We start from the raw sequence: 19,793 nt of genomic DNA, 5'->3' as shown, positions 1-19,793 counted from the left end.
AACAATGATCAACATTTTCAACATTTTCTGACATTTCATTGTGACATGAATCGTTAGTCTCAGCTCTAATGTCGTCTTTTGGCGACCTTCATGGTCTTTGCTTCATTTAGCTACTCTGCTTTTTCCTGGAGGGTTGCCTGTTTGAATCCCGACAGGTATACAATCCCCATTACTTCCCATTGACCTGTGTAATTGGACTCACTCTAAACTGACTTTAAATGGGAGGGCTGCATCAGGAAGGACATGCAGCATAAAGTAATCTCATGCAGATGAATAAATAAAGCAGGTGAGTATCACATCACTTCTTCTCTAAGCATTAACCAAGAGACGGCTGTATTTTTCTTTTTTACGGTGCATAAAACGTGTTCGACAGTTAAAGCAGTGCTTTGAAAAACGTCTGGTTATGGACAAGCAATAAATTCATCTGCACGAGCATCAACAGAGATGTGAAAGCGTTGTGATATTGGTAAATGTATCAGACACGGAAAAGATGTAACTTCCCACCCTTCATTCAAATATATATTAAAAAAAACCCAAAACAAAACATGCATTTCCCAAAAGTCCCCATTCAGACAGAAGAAAACAAAGAGCACATGCAGGTTGAGAGAGTCAGGTAAATTCCCTTCTGTAAAGGTCTGCAGCAGCTACCCGACGCTCAGACGCCCACAGCTGAGTCTCCGTATGACTGTCAGAGGCCATATGTTCACCGGTGGAAATTTCCATCCACCACAACAATCATAGTTAGGTAAGGCACCAACACAACCAGCAAAAAGCCCCAAAAAACACCTGCACCGATGCCGGGCAGAGGGCACAGCAGTGAGTGACCACATCTCAGTGGTTTAAAGACAAAACTTTATCACACTCTTTGGAATTCTTTATTTTTTTCACTCCCTCTCTCTCTCGCTTTCCTGGCATTCCATCAGTTTGGCAGCAGAATTCCCAAACAATCAATGCTGACATTCTTTTCCCTCTGCCAAGTCTGCATAACCTCCCACTGAAATCATTTCCTGGAAATGAGCAGCAGCACATGCAGTTTCCATTTCAGGCCACAGGGAGGCTCCGGTGAGGCCTCTACCAAACACAGCAGCAGATCAGCTCAGATGGTCACGGGCCTACTGAGTCATGACTGATGATGATGAAGATGATGATGATGTTACAAAAAGTGTGAGTGATGTTCAGGACACAGAGTGCTGTGAGGACGGCTGTTACTGGAAACTGTGAGGACAGGAAAGTGAAAGGACAGAAACACTGCGGGGGTGGGGGCTGCCCCGAACTGGGTCACAAAAAAAGGAGTTCGGGGATCACTGGATTTCCAGAAAGTGGATTTAAAAAAAGATTGTCCAGGTGTACAGTCCCAGCTCGAGACACGAACCCTTAGTGAAAATGCAACTGTTCACTCTCTCACACCAAAGTGCTTTCAGCTGGTAGTGACACAGGTTCTGCCAAGTTTACATCATTTAGACACATTTTAAGTAAGACTTTCAAACACCAACATGACAAAATAACACATCTGAACACATCCGTACTTATGGAGGCAGCAGTGGATCAAATAGTCCTGTGTGCTGTGGTGTAAAATCCCACATTTACTCCAGTGGTTTACAAAACTTCAGTTTCCAGGTGTGAAACAGCAGGTAAAGCATCAAATATATTCATAAGGTGTCGTACACTCCATTGGGTATAGACATTGTCAGGTGAGCCTTCTGTTAAAGGGCTAAACGCATGAATGATTCCTTTAACAGCTTAAACTCTGAGCTGACTTTATACTGTATGATAAATAGGCTTATATTTCCTCTGTATATATTGTTAATATGGGGGGAGGGGGAGGTACAAGTTTTGAAGTATATTCTGGAAATTTTATTCGTATTCCTTTAACTTTGTAATTTTATTCTTAGGTTTATTCCTACTTATTCTTATAGTTTTTAACTTTGTAATTTTCAAAAAAAATTGCTGCTATAAGATTTGTTACCTTTGTACACTGGAGCGCTGTGACGAAAGAATTTCCCGCAAGGGATTAATAAAGTATATTCTATTCTATTCTATTCTATACTCAACCAACCATGTGCTTCATGAGAAAAGAAAAAAACATTATTAACTGATTCACTGCGATGTCTTATCTCCGTTTCCCTCCGCAGATAGAAATATTAATGAGCCTATGCATGATAATAATATCTAACATACAGATAAAGAGCTGAAACTGTGAATAGAATCCTAATTTTACAGTAAACTGCTGTTCACTGAATTACAGGTGAATTCAGTGTTGTCCTCACATTCATAACATCAATTATTGATTTCAGGAGATTTGTTTAAAACTGTTTTTTTAATAAATATTTGACTTGAAATGAGACTAAATATTTATTAAAAAAAAAAACAGTTTTAGTCATGCATCAATTCAGAGCCCCTACCCCTCAACTGACGTGATCAGTAATATTATCTATGATTGATATCAGTTATTTGTTTAATAGTTTCTAAGGAAACTGAGAACAAGAGGTATGAGGGAGGAGAGGACAAAAATAAAACACACGGGGAGTTTCATTCCTGAGTTTTACATCATTGAAATGTTCGTTTGATTACAGACGCGTGAAGTGAACTCCCACACGCTCTAATATCTGATGTGTGAAATCACGACCTCCTAACAATTAATCGTTGTCAAAACTTCAAAAATTGAATTCCTATATTTTCGATGGAAAGTTAAATGTTATACGTGTTGTAAACGAGTGATATCTTCATGTCATTATCCTCATATTAGAATAAAGAGAAGTTTATGTTTGAATGCTGTTGTGTGCTAATGCTCCATCCTTTAAATGACACAGTAAATAGACATTTTACATGGAAAGAATGTAAATGTGAGGCAGATAATTAAGCTTCACACAGGAAAAAAGAGTTTAGACTTTGCTTCTGACACACAGACATGTGAAGACGTTGCCAGGGAATATTAAATATTTGTCCTCATCTTGAGTTTTGACTTCCTTCCTTCCTTCCTTCCTTCCTTGACGCATCACACAAGCACTTTTAGAAAGTTTACAGAACGTGACTGAGAAGACAACATGGCCGCGTGAGCTTTTAAGCATAACGACCGCTAAACTGCGATTAAGTAAAGCAGCTGGAATTATACACAGGGGTGCTGAAGTAAAAAAAAGAAAATGACGTTGTGTGATTACACTGTAGTGTGCATGAATAAGTCATGTGAGTCAGTGTTTTACTGCGGCCCGTTAAGTGTTTCCTCTGCCTCCGCCTGGACGTGAAACCTCCCAGAACAATGTGGGGAATGTGGGTGTAGAGAACAAACGTGCAGCTCGCTCTTTGTCATCGATGACTGACACGGGTTAGGGTTAGCAGACATGCCAACACATGTCAGTGCAGTGGGCCAATCCATCCTTCAGTTTACTTAGGTTTCAGAGCAGGTGCAGCAGACTAATCCTCTCGATTATAAACCATTATAAATCAATGCACGTCTGCGCAAAACTAGAGCTGAAACGATTAATTTAGTAATCGATTTATAATCGATTACTAAATTAATCGACAACTATTTTGATAACACATGAATCGGTTTGAAGCTTCTTTCATGATTAAAACAAGATATCCGATTGTTTAAGCTTCTTAAATGTGAATATTTTCTTCATTTCTTTGCTCTGATAACAAAGGAATCATTAAAAGTGAATCGTTTTGGTTTGTGGACAAAACAAGACATTTGAGAACATCATTATTTCCAGGCTTGACAAACACCGACCAACATTTGTTAAGGTTTTCTGACCAAAGGATTAATCGATTATGAAAATAACTGCCACGGCGTTGTTTTAAACGCAACATAAAACTAGTGACATAAAACTTGTAATGCAGTGTGTTTTTGGTGTAACTTCATTAGAATCAGTCTGACAGTCACTGAACTGAAATACCACTGAACGGGTTGTGATTCGAACTCACGATCGCCGGCTAAATACACCAGACTTGTCTGTTAATATGGAGGTTTTAGATTAATGTTCATGTTTTCAGGGATTTTGAAGTGTTTTTAACTGATCTACAGTTCAGCGATTGTTGTCTTTGATTGTTGTGTCGGACGTCGCGCTCACGACACTCTCTGACCAATCAGTGGCCGGCAGTCTGTGGACGTCACATTTTAGTATCGGCTCAGCTCACTTAGAACCAAAAAAAAGCACCAGGTACCAGGTTCTGTCTCTCAGTAGAGTCGAGCCGAGTAGTGCTAGACAGTTCTAGTCAGGGAAAAGCAGCATTAGTGTACATTAGTGTGCCGGAAAATACTGGAAAGTTTAAAACTACCATTAACTTGTTGAACTAGTTTCTTCAACTTTCATTTCATTTCATTGAGATAAGTATGAATATAAACTGATAGGAAACGCCATGAGGAGGATTTCAGCAAACACGATAATGAGTGTTTTTCAAACTAATTACAGAGTGTAAATCACCAGAACGAGTGAAGCCCCCTTGTTTTACCGGCATTACCAGTCAGATCACTGCTCCGTCTCGGCTCGTCCCACCTGACAGGTAAACCCCTGTCTGCTCTCTTCCTTTCTCTTTCACACGGTCACGCCTTTATTTCTTTATCTCTGCTCAGTCCCCCAGAGGCGAGCGGCTGCCAGGCAGCGGCGGCAGCAGCAGCAGCCTGCAGGGCGCTGTCAGGCCTCGTCTCCGTTTCTTCTCCGTCTCTCTGTGTTTCTTTAACTTTTCTCTTTCCTTGTTAGCCAGGGAGAAGAGGATGAAAGACGGATTAGCTCATGAAAGCTAAAGGTTGGGGCGGAAAGAGACGACGGGAGAAGGCAGACAAACGGTGGAAAGAGATTCTACTACCATCAGTTGCCACGGCTACCAGAAGGCAGCTGATTAGCGTGTGTGATGTGTGTTTGGGGCGTGTAGGTCCATCTCTGTGGCTGACAAATGGTCCGATACTACACGTGGAGAAAGGAGCATTTTAACCATCATTAGCGGCAGCTTCTCATTTATCAGCGCAGAGTTGTCGGTTGCTCCAGTGTTGCACCATAACAAGCTGCAACACTCAAATCCCCTGATGTTGAAACCCCCTGAACACGACACACACACACACACACACACCAGACATTGATTAACACAACACATCCACTTGTTTCAGGCAGAAGACAGATTGACATTCAATAACTTGGGGACAAACATATGAACCATATGTTGTGTTAATTTTAGCAATCGTATGTCAAGCCAGCGGCAGCGTGTGCAGGATCTGAGGAGAGGAAATTATTTAAAGAATCCACACAACGTTAATGGCACTTGTACGACTGATAGAGCTACCCGACATCACATGACTCGGTTTGCTCACAGTGGAATGGAAAGAGACCTCAACCTTTCTGATACACATTTCCTCATTCTACTCGGGAGAAACTCTTACATGGAAAATAAACCAGATATTATCAAACATCCACCAGAGGGTCGCGGGGTGCTGTGCCAATCTCATGGGGCGATAGGCGGGGTCACACCCAGGACAGATCGCCAGTGCGACCGAAACATAGCAGCCGAAAATGGCCGAAAGACTTTTAACATCGAAGCAACAAGACTGACGCCAGCACGCTCCTGTCTGTTCCTGCTTGGAGTCCAAGATCAGTTTGAAACACCAATAAAACAGTTCCAACCAGACGTGCGTACACGTGGATCTCTCTCTCTCTCTCTCTCTCTCTCTCTCTCTCTCTCTCTCTCTCTCTCTCTCTCTCTCTCTCTCTCTCTCTCTCTCTCTCTCTCTCTCTCTCTCTCTCTCTCTCTCTCTCTCTCTCTCTCTCTCTCTCTCTCTCTCTCTCTCCCTTTGAGCAGTTAACTAAAGAGACGTCTTCTACACAAAGGTTGAGAGTGAAGACAAGGAAAAGATCTACTTGGATCCCCAGCACTTCATCACGACTGGACCCTCGTCATAAAGATCATTAGTTTGATGTGGGGATCAAGCAGCGCTGGATCCAGAGAAGCACAGATGAGAGGCATGCGCCCTCGTTCGATGACATCCCCCTAAATATGTTCGAGAGTCTTAATTGATTTATTCTTTGAAGCATGAATATTAGTGTATACATCTATAATATAATACACTATAATTGCAGTGCCTTGACTTTAGTGGGGTAAGTACACTCAGTCCAAGCCATAACAACAAAAACTATCCAATCTTCTAATAACACAACAATAACACAAAGCCACGTGCTGGTCTCAGTGATCCCACGATCCAGCTTCTTTTCAGAGCGACATTCCCCGTACGACCGTGTTAAAAACGCCTGATCTCGACCGCTCGCTTTCAACAACAGGACAACCTGCAGATCACGTGACTTCCAGCCACAGAGGCCACAAGCAGCAGCTACAAACGAGTTCAAAGACACAGAGGAGACAAAAGCCAGAGAGAGAAAAAACAACAACACAGAAAGTTCTGTTCTCTGGACACACACACACACACACACACACAGAATAAAGGCCTTTTGAGTGCATGTACTGTATGTGTGCAACACTCCCTCTGAATAGCAGTAAACTAACAATCTAGATAAACCCGCTTTGAACCAGTTCCATCGAGAGGACACACAAGGTTAAAGGTGGAAAGTACAGGAAATGTCACTGTGGTCACTGTGGTCACTGCGGGTGAGTTTCTATTGTTATAATTATTATTATTTCTTAATTTTGAATCCAACTCGTCCATGTTTACAGATACAGGGTCAACAATCAGACAGTTATTTTATTTCAAGGTTAGATGTTGGTTTGAGGACGTGCGATAAGTGTCGCATTTTCTGAATTCCATACTTGTGCTTCATGGTCGCTGTATCTATGTATGTGTGTGGGACTGAGTGGGCGTCGTGCATGAATCAAGGAACAGACAGAAAAGAATGAAAAAGAAGGGGGGGGGGGTGTGTCTAAGAACTGAAGACAGAGTGCTGATTCATACTCCCGTCACGTGCCAATTTTAAACGTGTGGAGAGACAAACGGACCGACGTGAAGCGTCGCTCAACACTTTCTCGTCATGCCACGCACCTGTAGATGTTTTCCTCCTGCCTGGCAGCTCCATCTTCAACCTCCATATTTGTCCCATAGAACCACTATCCTTCCTCTGCACATGACCAAACCATCTCAACCATGACTCTTTCTTACTTCTTCTCCAAACTGTTCAATCGGAGCTTTTAAGTGTCGCAGAGAGGAAACACATCATGGAGTTTTTTAATAATTGAGTAAAGTCACTGTTGATGAAAGAAGTGTTTACAGAGCGACACAACGAGGTGACACATTGTTTTTCCGGCGTCATCCAAACAGAGGGCGTGAGTATGAAGCAACAAGCCCAGCCCTGTGACCTCTGCCTCACATCTTAGCACGAGTCCATGAGCAGATCATAAGATCACAGGCGGTGACTCGACACACATCACGGTGAATCACCCACCAATGGCTGATTATTGGGGGCTGATATGAGGCACCTTCCTAATTACTGGTATAAGCTGATTATTATTATAGTCACTGATATTGTTAAGTAATTGCAGAGCTCGCTACTGTGGCTCCACTGCACTTCATTTGCCATGAGAATTTCAATTTCCTCATCAGTTACCGGCCTCATTACCTAGTAATAATCAGTATCTATATACAGTTTATGTGTTGACCCCTAGTTGCAATGTAGCCAGCGTCTTATTTACAAACGGTATTACTCAGACTCCCTTTGCTGGCGATGTCACACTGAGCTCTGTTGCTTCCTGTTTGCTTTGATTAATCCAGGGTTATTTTGGTACCTGATGGGAGACCATCTGTGGCAAAAGCCCCGTCAACTGGACACGATTCAGAAAAAACACACACACCTGTGTCTTCAGGTTCCCACAATACACAGCACTCATCAGAATAAATACCCCCGAAAAATGACTGCAAATTATAATCACGTCATGTTATCTTACCGATGGTTTTTAAAAAAAACATTTCTACAGCTCTGAGAGAAAAACACTCTGTCAGGCCTTTGTGGCACAAGCCACTAATGAGTGAAAGGAATACGACTGTGCACTTAAAGAGTATGCTGGAGACATTTTAACGACTCCCAGGTCACGGCAACAAACATTCTCCACTCTGATGAGACCGATACTTAATGTCTTGTACCAAATTCCCTCAGCAATAACTAAAGCAAACCAAGTACAACTCTGGAGTGCACAAAGTCTCATGCAATCTCATGTCTTTAGGCGTCACCTAATCTGTGTCCAATGAGATGGAAGGACTGAGTTTATACTACAGAATATGTCTCAAAATGACTATTCTATGAGTTGTTTGGACCATAAAATGTCAGAAAATGATGAAAAATGACGATCGGTGTTTCCCAAGCCTGGAAACGTTGACGTTCTCTAATGTTTTGCTTTGTCCACGAAAACAAAAATGATTCAGTTTTCATGATTTCTCTGTTATGTGGAGCAAAGAAACTAGAAAATATTCGCATGTAAGAAGCTGTAAAATCAGCCGTTGATCAATCACTGCGAGCCAATTAACGTCACATAATAGTTCTGACAAAAACAAAAGGTTTTAAAGCCAAGAAAACGGCTCAACAGCAGCTTGGTAAAGTGCCAAAGAATGTGTTAACCGTGTTCTGGTTCTTGTTTCCTCCTCTCCAAACAATGACTTCCGTTATTAGAACAATAATAATAATGCCAATGCTGCACTGATGTGAGGATAAGTCCCTGAATGTCCTCAAATGGCTCACGACATCAACTGTTCAGAGGCATGAAGACGGCAATCTTCATCAGAGATGAAAAGAACAATAACCTCATAAATTCACATTCTTATCAACCCTGTCGTTCCAATAAAAAACCCTATTTATTATAAAGAGGAGTGGTTTTATTCCTCTAGTGCTTGACAGGTTGGAAACTGTCCATTTCTATCCTTTTAGCAACAAATCTGTGTCTACGGGCAAAACCAACCAAACAATGAGAGCGGCTGTTTCTACTTCCTTATCAGTGTCCTCATTATCTCCAAAAGTACCATCTCTTCCTGCTCCTCCTCAAGGCCTTTGGCTTCTTTTTCATGCTTATCACACGTGTCAAGGAAGGTATTTTTTTAGAAGCGAGGACGTCACAGGCACCAAAACGACCGACGACGCAGTCACATCCATGCCCTTTGAGCAGCGGGGGGAGTCACAGATTGTGACAAGGGCAGTTGCTGAGTAAAAAATAATAAGGGTGAATTCCAGAGGAAACGCATGTAAAATGGGAAATGGGCCCCGATTCAGAAGAGATGGACCACTCAAGCCTACAGTCACACACCGGGAGAGGGAACTAGATGCTGCTCCCTGAAGAGGAAAGCATCTATTTTAAAATCACAGTGCTTAATATGTGCTGTAGTTTCATACAGCTGGTTGCTCAATGTTTCTAGATAAAAGCAGTGTCTCTACTCATGTTGATGATGCACAGCTCGCGTAAAACCCTGCATATTAAATGACAAGTTGATGGACAAGTGAAAGAGATTGAGAGAAAATGGTGATAAAAAATGTGTTAATCATGAAAACAATAACATTTTATTTGTATAGCCCATAACCCCATTTGTGTCACAGGGCTTGAAATTATAGGTTTTTTTTTGTCGAAGTGTGGTAGTCTATGATGAGCCATTTGACTGTGTTGCTATGTAAACCCTGACGCAGACGTCCGTAGAGAAAATCTGTGATTTTACATTAAGGCACAGCACGAGGTGTGGGTCCTCTGGTGCCTCCATTTCTAAGCTACAAACAAAAGTTTCTAGTCATATCTTAAGATATCACAGAATAGATCAAGTGGAGTCTATGTGTCCCCGTTTTCGGTGAGAGCGGGCGTCCATGTCTCAAGGACCATGTGCCAGGACCTCGTACAACCACATTACTATTACTATGTCCTTAAACCTCCACAAGGGTGAAGATAAACTGTCCAACAAACGTAGAAACCAGTGAGGGATTCCTCTCAGGGACAGATGTTGCAAAAGCAGCCTCACAACGTTAACCTGCATGGCAGGCCATCATCCCATTAAGGAATTACACACTTATCATTAACATCAAATTCTTGGTCTGATCTCCAAAATCATGGGACCCGTGTTAGAAAAGTGAGGGTGGTGTCAGGGAGGACAACACAGACGTTGTTTGCCGTGCGATGGATCATCTCCAAGCAGGAAACTGAATCATTAACTGTCCCGTCAGCGGTGACACTTGACGATGTTTGTGCCAGCGACTCTTTTTTTGGACCTTGAAGCTCCGTGTGCGTGTGTGTGTGTGTGTGTGTGTGTGTGTGTGTGTGTGTGTGTGTGTGTGTGCGCGCACGTGGTGGGGGGGCCATGAATTAAAGACGAGATTAATGAGTCAGGACATGGAGGCTCAGACTCCAATCTGTTCCCTGCCCCACTCTGGGGGCAATTCCACTCCACAAAACCCCATTCTGTCAGTGAACAGACACACAGACAGACACTTTTGTGGACGCCACTGAGACGCAGCAGGACGGACCGACGGACGCACGACTGCATGCTCGTCCGACGGAGGGAGCACATGTTCGGGAAAGGGTGAGGACGGGAGAAGAAGATTAGAGCGAAGACGCTGCACGGGGGGACTGGATGTCTTCGGCAGTAGGCCACCACCCCACCCAGACACCGCGCCATGACCCCGAGACCTGCCATCTGTCTGGAGGAGGGAGAAATGCACAGAACTGGGAGAGAATCAAAGACACAAACTACGTGCAGGGAGCAGTTGGACAAGAGGAGGAAAGATAAATGAGAGCAGAAGTAGAACAAAAGAACAAGGGCATAAACAAACAAAGCCCAAAAAACTGACCCCACGAGGAGAGAATGTCTATGTGGAAACCGAGGAGCAGAGAGACACTCGCAGACAGACTGAAACTTGAACTTCCTGCTGCACACTGTACATCTTCACACTAGGTTTGACGACATGAAAGAGAGCAGATGCATAACTTCAGGCTGTGTGCACCAGTCTCCTCTTGTTCTATTATCAGCTCTCTTTTATTGCAGAGCTGTCTTTATTACTTCACCCCCATGGCCATTCACTGAAGCCCATATGAATGTGACGACGACGACGGCCTTGATGCTCTTTATCATCATTTAGCCCCTTGTGCTATATGAGATTACCATGAAACACTCATCAAGCGTCTCTCGTCCCTCCCTCAGCTCTCCCACTTTAATACGTGCCATGAGACGCACTAATCCTATGATATGCCTCATAATCTGATCACAGATATGAGCATAGAGAGGGAAACAGAACAGGAGACGAGAAGTGAAGACAGGGAGGGAAAGAATAGAAAGCATGTGACACAGAAAGAGGCAGAGGTTTGTGGGATGGAGGTTAAAAACAAAAATGAGGGGGCAAGTAGACAAGAGGGGAGACGAGTGAATGAACGGGGAGAAGGAAGTAAGGAAGGTTGTAAGGAAGGAAGGAAGGAGGGGGAAGACAGGCGCGTGACCTGATTTCAAAACCAAGAGAAGTGGAGCAGCAACCAAATGTAATGTCTTGACTCTACAAACACACAGCTGTGAGGATGCATGGGTGTCATTGATACTATTATGCATCGTCTCGTATCATATGGATACAACTTTTACCATAACGATTGATGGGTTTTTTAATTATATTTAGCCAATTTTTTTTTTTCTCTCCGTTTATTGACAACAAACAATGCAAAAAAGCTTAAATTCACTAAGTCGTAACTGAACACAGATTATTCATCGATTACTAAATCAATCGTCAACTATTTTGATATATTTTGATATATTTTTGCCTCTCTACCCTCGCCTGATACCACACACTGCACACAAGCAGACGCTTCAGTGGAAGTCTGATGTACCAGTCTGGCAAAGACACACACACACACACACACAGTGTTGAATACATACTATTACACAGCTGGATACATAAACAGCATCAGGGTGTGGAACATACAGACGTCTCTGCTGTGTGTTAGTGAACGAAAGAAAGAGAAAGAGAGAGAATTCAGAGTGTCGTCATTAGAATTGATCCAGATCTAAACAAACAATCTGTATGAACACATTTGGACAAACTCACTGTATCTGACCCAACAACGCTCTCATCTCATCAGCCAATTAAAACACCCATTTCTTTTCTTTTTTATTCACTTAAATGACCAAACACCAGCTCATCATCATCATCATCATCATCATCATCCCTAAATGCTGACCGTGGCTTTAAAAAAAAAAAAAAAAATCTCCGATCCCTACAATTCCCCTGCGTGATAGTGTTGAATTTCACCTCTGAGTTAGTCACAGTCAGTGAGGACAGTCAGTGAGGACAGTCAGTGAGGACAGTCAGTGAGGACAGTCAGTGAGGACAATGATGCAAACACATGCTGCATGTTGCACCGTCAGCAGAAGCATGGACATGTCTGTGAAAGACTTCTTCCTCATCAAGAATTCAACCAAATAACAAGTCAACAAAAGTGGCTAAAACAACACGGTTTGGTCTCTCATACATCATTTATTTAGATGTTGCATCTGAAATCAGTCTCGCTTCTCTTTTTCTTTTGAAAAATGAAGCATGTGGTTGTCAGGACAACCGTCTGTCCATGCTGCACTTGTCTCGGAAAGTGTTTTGTGTGTGTGTGTGTGTGTGTGTGTGTGTTCTTGTATTCGTTGCCTCTTTTGGACCTTGTTTCTGGCAAAAACAAGCTGCTACCCTGAGTCCTGATCTCAGATAAGTGGTTACCAATGGATGGAAGCTTTCTGACCTTGTCAGGACCAGTAGTCCTTACGGAGAGCAAAACCTGGTCCTAATCCGGCAGAACTTGATTTCTGAGGAACATGTTATGTTCAGGCATTAACTGGTTCTGGGTAAAGTTAAAAACGTTGATCATTTAATGTGAATTGTCCACTATTCAACAAACAATCCCATCAAATATCCCTCTCCCTATGAGAGATACAGCTTTGTTTAGGCTGTACTTTGATAGGAAATCTTTCATTTTTATTTTCTCAAGGGAGGCACAGCAGAGAAACACCTGGGTTAGGGTGGTAGTAAGGTTTAATTTGGGGGTAATTATTTATTATAAAAAGGTTAACAGGCAGGGTAAATGGCTGGGGAATGTATCATGTCTCCAGTGTCCTCACAACTATAGAGAGACACACGTGTGTGAGTGTGTGTGCATATGTGCGACACCTCCAGCTATGACTTTTATAGCACCGACACACTGTCGTCTCAGAGCGATGAAATGATGGTGTTTTAATACAAACGCAGGATTTGTCACATTTGCTGGTTTCATTCATGGGTTAAAATAATAAAAAAAAAATGTACACATGTACACAAACAACAATTACTGGAGTCCTTTTCTTTAAAAAAACAAAAACAGATTACAGTCATTGTTAGTAAACACAACAACATGGCTGATGTTCTCGTCACGGAGCTGGAGGCGACTCCATCATACAATCTGTTAGCTGACATTTTCAAGCTGTTTCTCTGACACACACCATCGACACACACACATGCGCACACACACACACACACACACACACACACACACACGCCTGGTGTCACAGAGCTTGAAAAAGTAACACAAGAGCTTTAACATACACATTAAAAAAAACAAAAGAGCATTCAGAGATCAAGCTGCATAGAAATGTTTACTGACAGCCCTCCAATGGAAAACAGGAGAATTGTGTGTGTGTGTGTGTGTGTGTGTGTCACAAGTTAAAGCACAATGTCAGTGACAAAGTCACTCTTAGATCACACACACACACACACCTGTGGGCGTGAGTGAACAGCCACCACAGCAAATTCCACCGTGTGTGTGTGTGTGTGCAGACACGATTCCTTTGTCTGTGGTGGTCACATGACCAGTCTGACTTGCCGCCGCCATCCCCTCCCCTCTGTAACGCCGCCACCACCATACAATAAAAACGCCCAATTGTGTGAGACAAGGCCACACAGCGTGATCACAAACAAACAAACAAACAAACAACAACGGTGTCTTTAACTGAGCAGACGGTGACAAAAACAACAACATCTCTCCTAATTAGTCACACGTGAGCCATTAGTGATGAAGGGAGGAGGAGGAGGATGGTGAGGGATGAGGGGATGAAGGTTAAGATGAAGGGATGGTGGCAGCTGCACGGGTGGGTGAGCGGGGATCAAGTCGGAGGGAATCAATAAAAGCTGATGAGTGCATTACGGCCGACATGTGCGCACACGTCCTCCCTCCTGATAAACAACCCGAGCATGGAGGGGAGAAAAGAACGCGGGGAACGTGAAAGTGACGCAGATATTATCTGTATGTTAGTGTGGATGGATGAAGTGATGCAGGCAAAGGAGGACATGAGGGCGGAGGAAGGAAGGAAGGAAGGAAGGAAGGGCAAGGTGGGAAATAAAGCAGCCCCAAAAAATGACAAATAGAGCAGGAGGAAGGGGAGGGAGGGAGGAGGAAGAAGGGAGGAGCAGACAGAAAAAAAGAGGGACAGAAATCGACTGGTGGCAGGAGGGGGGGGGGCATGCAGGGAGACGAGATGGAGGAGAAAGAAAGAGAGGGAGTGATGTATAGATGATGAAGAGGGGGGTTGTGAGGAGGGTGGGCGGGATCGGTCCCAGGGGTGAGATTTCCTGCTTTTCTTCGACAGATGACTCTGTGGATCTAACCGAGAGATCTAACCGCCTATCCTACGTGCATGTTAATTACAGAGAGACAGAGGGAGGAGGGGAGAGAGGGAGAGGGGGAGAGACAGAGAGGGGGAGAGACAGAGGGAGAGACACAGAGAGAGAGAGAGAGAGAGAGAGAGAGAGAGAGAGAGAGCGAGGGAGAGAGGGAGAGAGGGAGAGAGAGAGAGAGAGAGAGGGAGAGGGCGAGAGACACAGAGAGAGAGAGAGAGAGAGAGAGAGAGAGAGAGAGAGGGAGAGGGCGAGAGACACAGAGAGATAGAAAGTAAATAAGTCTGTGGAGAAAAATGGCACAAAGGAAGCTCAGGTGTTTCCCTGGTTCCCTCCAAAGGTCTTAAAAGTTTGGTTTAAAGCAGCCACATATTTGCCACCTAACAAAACACTGGTATACTAAAATGTCTGTGATATCATCACAATATGTTCACGGCACTTTATCTCACCGTTACGAGGCATTTTTACATTTCCCAAACTCAAGTGTGTAAACAACTCAACAACAATTCATCGCAATACAGCAGGATACGCAAAATATCATTTTAGATGAATTATTATTACACATCTTATTCTACAGACTAAGGAGAACATCTTTGTTTCTCAAACATTAATCCTTTTAAATTGAATGAAAATGAGAATAATGATGTTAAAGTTACCATTCCCTCTGATTTTGGGATTTCTGAATTTGAGAAAATGAAGTGTAAGTTGAGGTGATAAAGACTTGCCTATAAAGGTGTTTTTAATGTGATTCAGTCATGTGCACCCATTGAATGTATTTATAACCACACTTACATATAAATAGATTATATTTTTAAACATGAGAACGATCATTGGAGACCTCACACAGTCTGTGGTTCTCGGCTAAAAGCGGAAACGAGAGCTCATGATAAAGAAGGAACATGTCACGGTTCTCATTAAGAGGAGGAAGAGCTTTTCTATAGAAATCACATCATTAAAGCCGCACACGGCCATAAGCAGCAGGTGATGAGGGGGAAAAAAGGCAAATGAAAGCAAAACGGGCGACACTTTCACCGCTCGCAGATATTGTTTTTCTTCTAGTTAACTTTTCTTTGACCTTAGTGAGAGTGTCGACGTCGCAAAGCAAAAGCAAACTCGGCTAATGGTCTCCTCCTTTACCCTCTGCACATCCCTGCTCCAGCCACGTGGCAGCGTGGCTCGTTCTAAACGAGTTAAGCCTTTATTAGTCTGTCAGGGGGGAAAACATTGTTTCCCCCAGTAGCAGGTGGAGATATTATTCATCTATAATTGGTAATAACCCCGTACCCTCACCCCGAGGCGGCTCAATCTCCAGTGAGCAATCACTACCATCGCCTGCTCTGCTGGAAACAGCATTATTAGGTCGATGGCACTGTCTGTTCCACTGCCGTCTCCCAGAGAGAGCGAGAGAGAGAGAGAGAGAGAGAGGGTTTATTATCCCACAATATACGACTTCACTCTCGCACAGCTTCTTAAAAAAGGAAACGCATGCAGCAGAGGGGAGAGAGAATCTGTCTGAGCTTCTTTACCTCACGTCCAGAGCTGCTATCAAATACTGTATCTCAGCCGTCTGGACAGTGGAGGCTTAAGATGAAGCTGCAGCGGGATGGTTTACAGGCTGCGTGAGGATTTATCAGTGCTTTAAAACCAACATTTGTTCCACTGCACCCAAAAAAAACAACAAAGAACACCGTTCACTTTTCACACTGTGTGTGTCTGTGTGTGTGTGTGTTGTCAAAGTTCACTCTCAGTTTAAGAAAACAAGCCTTTCTCTGTCACATGAACTCACATTATTATATGACTTGTTGTGTTTGCACTGATTTTTTTTTAATGGCCATGTTTGTTTGTTTTATGAGATCCAGCCCGGGGCGTCTCTCTGAGAGAAGAGATGAAAATACTTAGTTATAGTGTTTTGACATTTGAGACAGTACTCTCTCTGTGTGTGTGTGTGTGTGTGTGTGTGACACGTTTCTACATGTTTTTCCTATTTCTCTTTTCCTCAGTGTATCGTAAACAACATAAAAAAATGGCATATTAATCAATCAAATCTCATGTAGATAAATTGACAAATAAATGAAGATAGCACGGATGACAACGTGACATGAAGGCTGAAGAATTCATTGTTCATCGCAACTTAAAACAGTTACAATGACAAAATCGGAAAGGCTGCAAATTTGGATATAGTGTATATTAGTTTCAGTTATTTGATTTTCTTAGATCTTTGTTTTCCACAACAATTAATCGACTAATAGATGCTCAACTAAAATGTTTTTTGAAATAGTAAAACAAGCTTTTCAGCTTTCTGAAAGTGAATATTTTCTGGTTTCTTTGCTTCATACAACGAATCATTGAGAATCGTTTTGGTTTGTGGACAAAACAAGACATTTGAGAACATCACTAAATACTAAAAAAACAACTCTCTTACGTAGAGCTGTGAATATTTCCCATATTCAATTAACCTGTCGACCATTTTCTTGATTATCTGAGTAAACCTTTGGTCCAGAATGTTCTCTGACTAAAATGATTCTGTTTTATTGATTTCTTTGTTTTATGGAGCAAAGAAAACCAAAAAATATTCACATTTAAGAAAACTTGTTTTAACTATTGAAAAACACTCGAACCGGTAAATCAATGATCAATTATTATTATCATCAATAATTGATCAATAATCGTTGCAGCCATACACTTGACCTTAGCGCAAATCACAATCACAATATCTTTTTAGAAAAATGTGTTATTTACCCCAAAGGATCAACTTCTATGTGACAAGTGTTTGCATTTATATATAAAAAAAAAAGAACTGAAACTACTAAAGAAAAAGCTGTTACTTTGTTTATTAAAGAAAAAATACTGTAATATTTAATTAAGCCTATTAATAAAGCGGCTGCCTCAGCTCTGTGGAGAAGGAAAGTGTCCGTGTGTCGTAATCATGGAAAAAACTCTTGTTTTGGAGTCAATTCTCTGATGATCTCTTCTATTTTATGAAGCTCAAAAACAATACGATGTAAATTCCCAGCTTGAAGTAAACACCCTTTAGCTCAGCTAAGTATGCAAATATTTAAGTTCTTTCTTTTGTTTTTTGTTCAAACCACAGGATGAGCTTCAAAACACTGGTATGTGTCACCTATTTACATCATATTCAAATAGAACGATCTGTCTTTTCCCCTTCACGTCCTCTGTCGCATGTATTTAAAAAAACTTTTTTTTGGGTACAAACTCTTGCGACAGAGTGACCTTGCCACCGCCACCAAGAGCAGACGAGGATTTCGTCAGCTGACGCTGAGGGCACACCTGCCTCAGAGCTGCACTCAGGTTTCAACATCTGCCAACGGCTCTGTGCTTCATCCCTGTGAGGAGGAGGAGGAGGAGGAGGAGGAGGTGGCATCAGGGGAGTGAAGGAAGGAAGAAAGAGAGGGGGAAATAAAGGAGAGAAAGAAAGAAAAACAACAAAGTCTCTGGTGGTTTTACCGAGAGACGACGGTGCGTTTCAGGGAAAGTCTAGGTCGACTTTGAACAGCAGAGCAACCACAAGAAAAAAGAGAAAGTGATAATATCGTGACAAAGGAGGGGCTGGGCGGGGGGGGTGGGGGCGTGGGGGGGACGATGGGCCCCGACAGAAATGACAGTAAAAACCACCGACTGAAACCACGGATTCTACAGCAGCCTTTCCCTTTCTCCGAGACTGGGTCATGTTCTCCACACGTGTGTGGGTGTTCTCCGGGGTTCTGCGGGTTCCTCTCGCAGCCTCATACTAAACTGACCATACGTGTGTCAGCTGGGACTGGAATCCAGTGACCCATGACCCTCATGTGGAGGATAAAGCAGTAGACGATGGGTGGAACTTTAATTCTGGACATTTTATACAATTAAGTGAAAAAGCAACAGTTCAGTTTGGGCGACACCATCTTAACATTATGATCACAATATTCCATCATGACATCGCACAATAATGAGCAAAATCAAAGTGTTTGTTTTGATATCAAGTTCACAATAAAACTTAATGATGTAAATAAAATAAATCATACTGATATAGTGTAATTGTTGGGCTTTTTAATAGACGTTAGCAGACATCAGGCCAGCTGATGGCTGATAACTTTGGCCCATATATTGAGCCAATTTTCTTTTTCTCAATTTGATGAACGATAACTATTTAATGATAACAAACAATACTTTAATGACCAGTTTTTTATAAAAAAAGAGCCTCTACTTTTTAAAGGATATTTTTATTTAAAGTATGACTAAAATCTAATTCTCAAAACAAAAGAGCCCGAACGTCATCATTTACTTAGAAATTGATTCATTGATGAATAGTTGCAGTCTTACGGCCGCTGCAGCAGTAAGACTAGTAATTTGCTCTCTTCATGATTTATATTGTGAATTAAATCAGCATGTTTTGCCTCTGTGGACACTTCTGAACAACGTCACTAACAAACACAGGACATGTGCTTTCACTGAATCAACAACAAGAGAATAAATCAAAGGGAAGTTTTGTGGAGAAGGAAGTGAGTGGTGTCATGTGCTCAAGAAAATGTCGTTTACTGGAAGGAGAAGTGAAAGCAAACCAGCGGATACTGGTAACATGCTGATCCATTCAAACATTCCTGATTCAGTCATTCACTTCTTCAAGTCCAGGTTACGCTGACATGCAAGCCACCAACCAACAAGAAGCTAACTTCTCCATGTTGTTGTAGTTGTTATTACTGCAGCACTGTGTGCAATCCACAAACCTACCAACTGTGGCTTAATACACACAGAAAGAACTTTCCCAATACAGTCTTTTTTGCTCCAAGAAATGTTTTCAGCTGGATGAACCCCACAGAACAATATGCCAGGCCTGTATGTGGCGCTATAACGCTGTACAAACACAAGACGACCAAGACAAAAAATACAAGAGCAAGAGAGAGAGAGAGAGAGGTGGGGTTATGACATTCCCTAAGTTGCGTATTCGTTGTTTACATGGAAAAGCAAGGGTGGTGTTTTGAAATGTCCTCACTCTGGGACCTGGTTTCCAAAAATAGAGTTTTAGGACTCTCAAAACACTTAGTAAGAGTGGATATGATGCAGAATCTTTGAGAATTGTCTCAAAGTCATTGAAATTGCATTGAAATGTTATTTTATCATACAATACCAATGATAAAAACAATTTCCCCCCCGGGATTAATAAAGTATTCTGATATCCCGATACAACGATTCCGTGATAACTAATATATTGCAAGACAATCATAAAGC

General features: G+C 42.3%; 1 protein-coding gene across 2 annotated transcripts in view; it reads right to left on the bottom strand.

Annotated features, from left to right (window-relative positions):
* The window catches only part of bcl2l1 (BCL2 like 1), a 33,839-nt gene that overhangs the window by 3,154 nt on the left and 10,892 nt on the right, over positions 1-19,793 (bottom strand). The gene's annotated exons all lie outside the window — the stretch shown is intronic.

This window comes from Solea solea, chromosome 11 (genome assembly GCF_958295425.1).
Source record: "Solea solea chromosome 11, fSolSol10.1, whole genome shotgun sequence".
NCBI classification, from domain to species: Eukaryota; Metazoa; Chordata; class Actinopteri; order Pleuronectiformes; family Soleidae; genus Solea; species Solea solea.
This window is presented reverse-complemented; position numbering and strand designations above follow the sequence as displayed.